An 8,719-nucleotide genomic window follows, 5' to 3' on the forward strand; every position below is an offset into this window, starting at 1 on the left:
AGTTTATGCTGTGCTGGGGATCACGCTCAGGATTTGTGAATTCTAGGCAGAGCACCCTTTCAGCTGAGCTACAGCCCCAGCCCTGTTTATTCATTCATTCATTTATTTGAGAGGGGGTCTTATTACATAGCCCAGGCTGGCCTGGAACTTAGGGAGATTACCCCTGCCTCTGCCTCCTTCATGCTGGGATTATAGCTGTGTACCACGCTATCTATGTCTGGTTAGGGTTTTTTGTTTTTGTTTTTTTTGTTTTTTTTTTTTTTTTGAGACAGTCCCATTGTGCAACCAGATAAGTCTCAAACTTTTTTTTTTCCTTGGTTTTCCAAGATAGTGTTTCTCTGTGTAGCCCTGGCCATCCTGGAACTCACTCTGTAGACCAGGCTGGCCTCAAACTTAGGGATCCACTTTCCTCTGCCTTCCAAGTGCTGGGGTTTGTTTGTTTGTTTGTTTGTTTGTTTGTTTGTTTGTTTTTGTTTTTGTTTTTCGAGACAGGGTTTTTCTGTGTAGCTTTGCGCCTTTCCTGGAACTCACTTGGTAGCCCAGGCTGGCCTCGAACTCACAGAGATCTGCCTGGCTCTGCCTCCCGAGTGCTGGGATTAAAGGCGTGCGCCGCCGCCGCCGCCGCCGCCCGCCGCCGCCGCCGCCGCCGCCGCCGCCACCACCACCCCCCAGCTCTAATGTTTATTGTTAAGAACAAAGTTTAGGGCCAGCAAAATGACTTATGGGTGAGCTCTTGCTTCCAAGCTTGTTGACTTGAGTTTGGTCACCAGAACCCATCCACATGGTAGAAGGAAAGAACTGACTTCCAAAGGTTGTTATTTGGCCTCCACATATACTCTACGCGCACACACACACACAATTTTAAAGAAGTTTAAAACTGAGCACAGTGGCTCACACCTGTAGTCTCAGCACTCAGGTAACTGAGACAGGAGGATTGCTTAAAGGCCACCCTGGGCTATAATGAATTCAAGAACAGTCTTGTCTCAAAATAAAACAAAAAAGGAATTGAATTTCTGTTTTATTCCTCTGCTAGCTAGATGATGAAGATTTGAGAGTTCAGTATACCAGTCACTTCAATTTTGTGCACGCTTGGACAAGTTCCACAATATAATATTAATTTTAGTTCATTTGTATTTGTTTGGTTTATTATTTACAATATTAACTTAAAGTATGTGCTATAGGGCTTTGATAAATATCCAGTTTAAGAAACTCCTGGTTTCCTAGTTTTTGTCTGTGAGTAGGTATTGAATTTTATTTACTGATTCTTCTCTATGAGTAGATCACCTTGTTGTTTAGTCTGACTTTTATAGATTGCCTAATAATAGATCAGCCTTATATTCTTGGGATAGATCAAATTTAGTGAAGTTTTATTTATTTAAATTTTTAAAAAGTATGTTTCAAAATATAGAGAGAAAGCTGGGTGTGGTGGCGCACGACTTTAATCCCAGTACTCAGGAGGTAGAGGCAAGCAGATCTAGTTCGAGGCCAGCCTAGTCTACAGAGGGAATTCCAAGATAGCCAGAACTACTCAGAAAAACCTTGCCTTGAAAAAACAAAACAAAACAAAACAAAAATTCTTTTTAAATTTTTCAGCAGGGTCTTGCTTTATAGCCCTGACTGGCCTAGAACTTGCTATATAAAGCAGACTATCCTGAACTTGGCTGTGGTCCCCCTGTCTCTGCCTGCCGAGTGCTGCTGTTATAGGCATGTACCACTTCATTCAGCTATGAGCTTCGTCTTGATCACAGGAGTAGTGAGTGATTTATGTCTGTAATCCCTGATGTGGGAGGCTAAGGCAGAAAGCTTGTAAGTTTGAGGCCAACCTGGGCTACCTAGTGGACCCTGATTTAAAACCAAAATCAAAATGCAGTACCAGATGTGGCTCCTTTTATTTTTACAACCTTGGTGAGTGAGTGAGACTGGTCTGTAATAGTTCTTTCTTGTGCAGAACTCATTGGCTTTGGTGAGATGGCTGTACTGACTTAGGAAGTACTATACTGTTTTCTGACACAGTGTATACCAAAGTATATGTCTAGTGACCTCTTATTTTTCCAACCCCTGGCGGAGCTCTCCCGCAGTGCTGTGTGCGTCTGGGTGTGTGTTCTTGCCTACTGACTCAGTTTCTTTTGTCATCTTGGCTAACGGTTTGAAACTCCTCTGCCTATTTTTTTTTACTCTATTTCCATTTTCTCTATTGTATTTCTACTTTTAACTGTAATTCTTGATATTTGCCTACTGTACAAATGAAAATTTTTGGTAAGACTATGGTTTTCTCAGGGCCACATGTCTGCATGAGGTAGGTCTGAGATTTTTACCTATATTTGCCTTTATAAACACCTATATTTGTGTTTCAGTATGTACAAGGTGGACTTTTATCTTGTATAATATTAGCTGGACCAGCCTTAATATTATACATCCCAGGGGCTCAGGAGAAAGAACTACTAACGGCGAGGATTATTCTCAGGAAATAGAATCTCAGCACACCGAGCTCTATAGTCCACTTGCTTTAACTCCTCTGGCATAACATCCTTTATACACAACTTCAGTTCTGTTCTCATGTCTAGCTCCTTTCTTGCCTGATTTCTCTCTATACTTATCTATTGCTCCCTCTAAGTTCTATCTTAATTCTCTCGTCTTAATTCTGCCTCATCTAGGTCCTCTTCAGCTTGTTCTTACCCAGTTAGTACTTCCCCATCTGGCTCTTCCTCATCTTCCATCTCATTCCTCTGGTGCTCTCCTTTAGCCCTTCACTCTAATTCTTCCCCATCTCAGTTTGTTCCTCTCAAGTTCTTACCCGTCTAGTTCTTCCATTCTCTTTTCTCTTCTCTGACTCTCCGTGCCCTGGAAGTCCTGGTATACAAAGCCAGGCTTCCAGGGTCAAACGGAGGGGTGATAAGAATCACACAGAGAGGCAATAACTGTTAATTACATTTGCAACCCCAAAGGGAAGTGACCAATGGGGAAATGAATTAACTCAAGGCTAAATTCCGGTAATATCTAAGAAGAGGGATCTTATGTGCTCAACTATAGTCTTAAACGTGATTAGTAGAAAATGTTAAGAATCTATAAGTTGCTAGGTCAATGGGAGAAAATAAAACTGTCTTCTTTTTTCCTGAGGCTCCTATCTGTCCAAGCTATCTGCCATTTTTCTGCAGGGTGAGGGAAAGTGTGCTCAGTCACTAGGCAACCTGTGTACAGCTAGATGTCTCTGGGAAAGGAGGAAGTAAAGCTTAAATGGCACATCCATCAGGCCTTCTCAAACAGGTAGCCTGGATGCTTAAGTCTGTTTTTAGAGAGTCCAGAGGTATCTCTGATAAGGTACTTTCCTCCATCTGGGGATGGACCTGGCCGGATGCTGCCAATGATGATAATTACAGGGAGGCTTGAACTGGGGTTCTGGCTGAGCATAGCTGTCAGCACAGAAAGTTATCTAAATATTCCTAGAAGTGGTTAGGTAAAGAGTTAAAGGTCTATAAAGTTAGTAAGGCTGGGTCTGAGCTAAATTGTGTAAAGCTATTACTTAACGTCCACCTGACCTAGGCAGTGTCTCCTTGTGGAATTTATCTTAAATCAGGAGACTTGCATGTGGACTGTTATTACTGCTAGTCCTTGAAAGTAGCCAAGGGAGATATTTGATTCCAGAGAAAGCCTTTCCTGAGGCTGTTCTCCAAATACCTGGAATGTGTATGTCCAGAGAGTGATCAGTCCACACTGTTAGCCCTTCTTAGGGAAAAGTCAATTGGGAAAACTATGAAGGCACACATGATTTTCACAACAGAAGAGAGCTGATATATAACAAGCCAAGTAACACCAAAAACTCCTTGGAATTTGGCTTCCTCTGGAGGAAATCCTTGATCTCTTCAGGTAGTGACTTTGCCATAACCAGCTGAGTTCTTATGATATATTCCTGCAGCCCGCAGCACTTTTAAGTCAAGGAGTAGGAAAATGTTATGACTGTTGATGAATGCTATCAAATTGCTTTCTAGAATATTATACTGATCTCAATGGCAACATTTTTTTAAAATTAGTGAATATATAGTTATTCCATAATCATTCTCTCTCTCTCTCTCTGGTTTTTTTTTTAAAGATTTATTTACTTATTATGTATACAGTATTCTGCCTGCATATGTCCCTGCAGGCCAGAATAGGGCATGAGATCTCATTACAAGTGGTTGTGAGCCACCATGTGGTTGCTGGGAATTGAACTCAGGACCTCTGGAAGAGCAGTCGGTGCTCTTAACCATTAAGCCATCTCTCCAGCCCCCTCTCTGGTTTTTTGAGGCAAAGTTTCTCAATGTGTATTCCTGGCTGTCCTGGAACTAGCTCTGTAGACCAGGCTGGCCTCAAACTCACAAAGATCCACCTGTGTCCTGAGTGCTGGGATTAAAGGCATGCGCCACCACTGCCCAACTCCATACTGACTTTCTTTTGTATCATTGATAATCATATTGTTCTGTTAATGTAGACTTTCCTTTTCCTTGGTTGTTGGTATACTGAGGTGATATTTACTATGAATGTTTTTCCATTGAGCTTCTTTCATGTATTAATGGAGGTGAAGGACAATAATAGGAGTTAATTTACACTTAACCTCACCACCCATCAACAGCTTTGTAACACTCAGGTGGACTCTGGATTGAGAGCTGGCTTGTATGGGATAGTCATACAGCTCAGTGGTAGAGAACTTGCAAATGGGAAGCCGTATGGATTCAGTCTCCAGTACCAAAAGCAGAGGAGAGGGGGCAGGACAGATAGGGAGAAGAGAGAAGAAAGAACAAAGGAAAAGGAAGTTAAGTTCTTAGTTCACATTTCCTATGGGGTTAAGATAGATAGCCAGGGTTTGGGAGGAGGTATGCTGCAGAAGCCATGCCATGGTTTTGTTCTGAGTCCTTTTATCTCCAGCCTGGGTGTCAGAACCAGGGACAGCTCCTGATGCCTTTGCAGCCCCTCCCCTGGCTTGGGCTAGGGAGAGAGTGGGGAGATTTGGATGTGGGGTTCTCTAGCCTCGTTTCTCACCGCTTTGTTTCTGTCTTTATGTTAGAACACCAATAATCCTGATAGTTGCAGTCTTGTGTGCCGGGTTTGACCTTTGCTCCCTTTGCTAACACGGCTCCGTCCACCTCTCTTTTATCTCTCCTTTGCCTGGTTCATTTCTGCTCATTCTCCCATGTGTCTAGGAAACTTACCCTGATTATCCTAGGCTAGATTAGACGCAGTTCCTTATAGTTCTTACGAAGCACTCATGTGTTTCTGTCATTATACTCAAAGCTTCACTGAAATTACCATCTTTATTGGTTTTGTTTTGTCTTTGTTTTTTAATTGTAGGATTAGCTCAAAACAATCCTTGTATCTTTGTTTGTCAGGAGTACAAAGATCTGGGGAGGCCTGATACTTGGCCTTGACTGGAGTACCAAGCCCAGTAGTCCTATTACTGTGTTTGCATTGAGGAACTTGGTCTCTCTCCTTTCCTTATTTTTTTTTCTGGGGGGCGGGGGGAGTATGGCTTCTTATCAGATGAGACACACTTTCTTTCTTTCTTTTTTCTGGAGCTGAGGACTGAACCCAGGGCCTTGCACTTGCTAGGCAAGCGCTCTACCACTGAGCTAAATCCCCAACCCCGAGACACACTTTCTTATACAAATAGCAAACATCTCCCTGCTTATTTCTAAATCAAATTGTATTTTATCATCATTGTTCCTAATTAGTTATTACTAGTTAATGAATGCTATACGTTGCTACTTATTTCCTTGAATTTTCCCATTTACTTACAATGGTTTCTTTGTTCTCATTCTGTTTGTGTTCTCTCTCTCTCCCCTTCTCCCCATCTTCTCACACCTCTTTTTTCTTTTTTCTTTTTGAGGGATCTTTCTGTGTTGCCCAGACTGGTAGCAAACTCTTGGGCTCAACAGATTCTCCTATCCTCAGCCTCATGAGTGCTGGGATTATGGGCATATACCACTGTGCCTGTATTCCACAATGTTTTTAATGCTCAGAAGAGGAAAGCACAGATGAGGATACAGGCTTTTTTTTTTTTTTTGTTACCATTCTTATTGTTTCAGTTCTAAAAAATTCTAAGAGGAAAGGTGACTAGACTGATAGACACAGATGGTAGAGCCCCTTCTGTGTGTTAGCCATGGACTACACAGATGGTAGAGCCCCTTCTGTGTGTGAGCAGAGGACCACACAGATGGTAGAGCCCCTTCTGTGTGTTAGCAGTGGACCACACAGATGGTAGAGCCCCTTCTGTGTGTTAGCCATGGACTACACAGATGGTAGAGCCCCTTCTGTGTGTTAGCAGTGGACCGCACAGATGGTAGAGCCCCTTCTGTGTGTTAGCCATGGACTACACAGATGGTAGAACCCCTTCTGTGTGTTAGCAGTGGACCACACAGATGGTAGAGCCCCTTCTGTGTGTTAGCCATGGGCTACACAGATGGTAGAGCCCCTTCTGTGTGTTAGCAGTGGACCACACAGATGGTAGAGCCCCTTCTGTGTGTTAGCCGTGGACCTCACAGATGGTAGAGCCCCTTCTGTGTGTTAGCCATGGACTACACAGATGGTAGAGCCCCTTCTGTGTGTTAGCGGTGGACCACACAGATGGTAGAGCCCCTTCTGTGTGTTAGCAGTGAGCCACACAGATGGTAGAGTTCCTTCTGTGTGTTAGCCATGGACTACACAGATGGTAGAGCCCCTTCTATGTGTGAGCAATGGACCACACAGATGGTAGAGCCCCTTCTGTGTGTTAGCCATGGACTACACAGATGGTAGAGCCCCTTCTGTGTGTTAGCCATGGACTACACAGATGGTAGAACCCCTTCTGTGTGTTAGCAGTGGACCACACAGATGGTAGAGCCCCTTCTGTGTGTGAGCAATGGACCACACAGATGGTAGAGCCCCTTCTGTGTGTTAGCAGTAGACCACACAGATGGTAGAGCCCCTTCTGTGTGTGAGCAATGGACCACACAGATGGTAGAGTCCCTTCTTGTGTTAGCCATGGACTACAGTGCAAGGATTGAACTGGAGAGAATGAGCCAATAGATTTCCAGGAATGTATAGAGTTACTGAATGGCCAGCAAGATGGCTCAGTGTGGCAGAGGCAACTGCTGCCAAGTCTGATGACCTGAGTTTGGTAACTGTGACCTATATTGTCCTATGACTTCCACGCACATGCTATGGTGTGCACACACAAAAAACAAAAATATAATTTAATAATTAAAAAAAAAGAGGCCCTGAAAGTAGTTTATCAGCCTGAAAGACAAAATGCTCTCTGAATTTTCCTTATACTACTTTTGTTAGCTGAGAGTGAAATTCCTAATGATGGGAGCAGTCTGCAGAAGAACTCTGAAAGCTGGGCCAAAGCTTGACTCCACTGTATGCTTTGGAGATCAGTCAGAGTGGTGGCCAGTTCTTTTCCTTAAAATTAAGCACAAGGCTGAGTCTTAACCAAAGGGAACTCGGGCCCTTAGGGAATGCTTCCCACTCACTTAACCCAGGCAAAGGTCTTGCTATTCTCTGAAAGTTTTTTTTTTTATTGCTCTATTTGGTTCAGCTGAACCCAAATTTGCTGATCATTATAGGCACATATTCCTAGACCCTGAGTGAGGCAGAAATGCATCTGATATGATCCATCTTTAAGGAACTTACTGTGTGGGAGGCAGATAAGTGACAGTGATAGCAGCTGTTACTATGTTTGCATCCTCCAAGCACTGTTGAAAAGCCTTTCTTATTAATTCTTTTTTTTTTTTTTTTTTTTTTTTTGGTTTTTCGAGACAGGGTTTCTCTGTGTAGCTTTGCGCCTCTCCTGGAACTCACTTGGTAGCCCAGGCTGGCCTCGAACTCACAGAGATCCGCCTGGCTCTGCCTCCCGAGTGCTAGGATTAAAGGCGTGCGCCACCACCGCCTGGCCTTATTAATTCTTTTAATCTTCACAACAGCCCGGTGATGTAAATACTGTACCATCACCATTACACACAAGAGAAAACCGAGATACAGAGAAGCGAAATGGTTTGTCTAATGTTACACAGCTAGTGCATGGCAGGGCAAGGATTGAAACCAAGACAGCTCTAGAGCTTTCTTCTTAACCAGTGGAGAGCAGTAGTCCTCAGTGTGTGGCCCTCAGATCAGCCACAGCAGTCTTATCTGGAAAGTTATTAAACACATACACACACACACACACACACACACACACACACACACACACACACACATTTTTTGAGACAGGGTCTCATTATACAGTTCTGGCTGTCCCAGAACTCACTAAGTAGACCAGGCTGGCCTTGAACTCACAGAAATCTGCTGGCCTCTGCCTCTTCAGTGCTGGGATTAAAGCAATGTACCACCCTGCCTAGTTGAAACATACATTCTTTTATCCAACATAAGGCCCATGACTCACATTCTGAGGCAGGGCACAACACTCAGTGTTTTAACAAGCCCTCCAGGTGATTGTGACGATTCCTGTTTGAAAAACTCTGCTGAAGAGAAGCTAGGCGTACTAAAAATGGGTGTCCTAAGTTCATCTTACTGGTAAGGTCTCAGCATGGTCCATCTCCTAAGTCCTAGGCCTTTGCATAGTATATGGTGTAAAGCAGACTTGGAAAATACATAGGAGCTGGGTCTGGGGGCACACAGCTTTTATCCCAGCACTTGGGAGGCAGAGGAAACTGGGGACTGTGATTTGGAGGCCAGCCTGGTCTACATAACAAGTCTCAGGCCAGTCAAGTGT

This window comes from Peromyscus californicus, unplaced genomic scaffold (assembly GCF_007827085.1).
Source record: "Peromyscus californicus insignis strain IS unplaced genomic scaffold, ASM782708v3 Scaffold_5__1_contigs__length_169319896, whole genome shotgun sequence".
Classification (NCBI taxonomy): domain Eukaryota; kingdom Metazoa; phylum Chordata; class Mammalia; order Rodentia; family Cricetidae; genus Peromyscus; species Peromyscus californicus.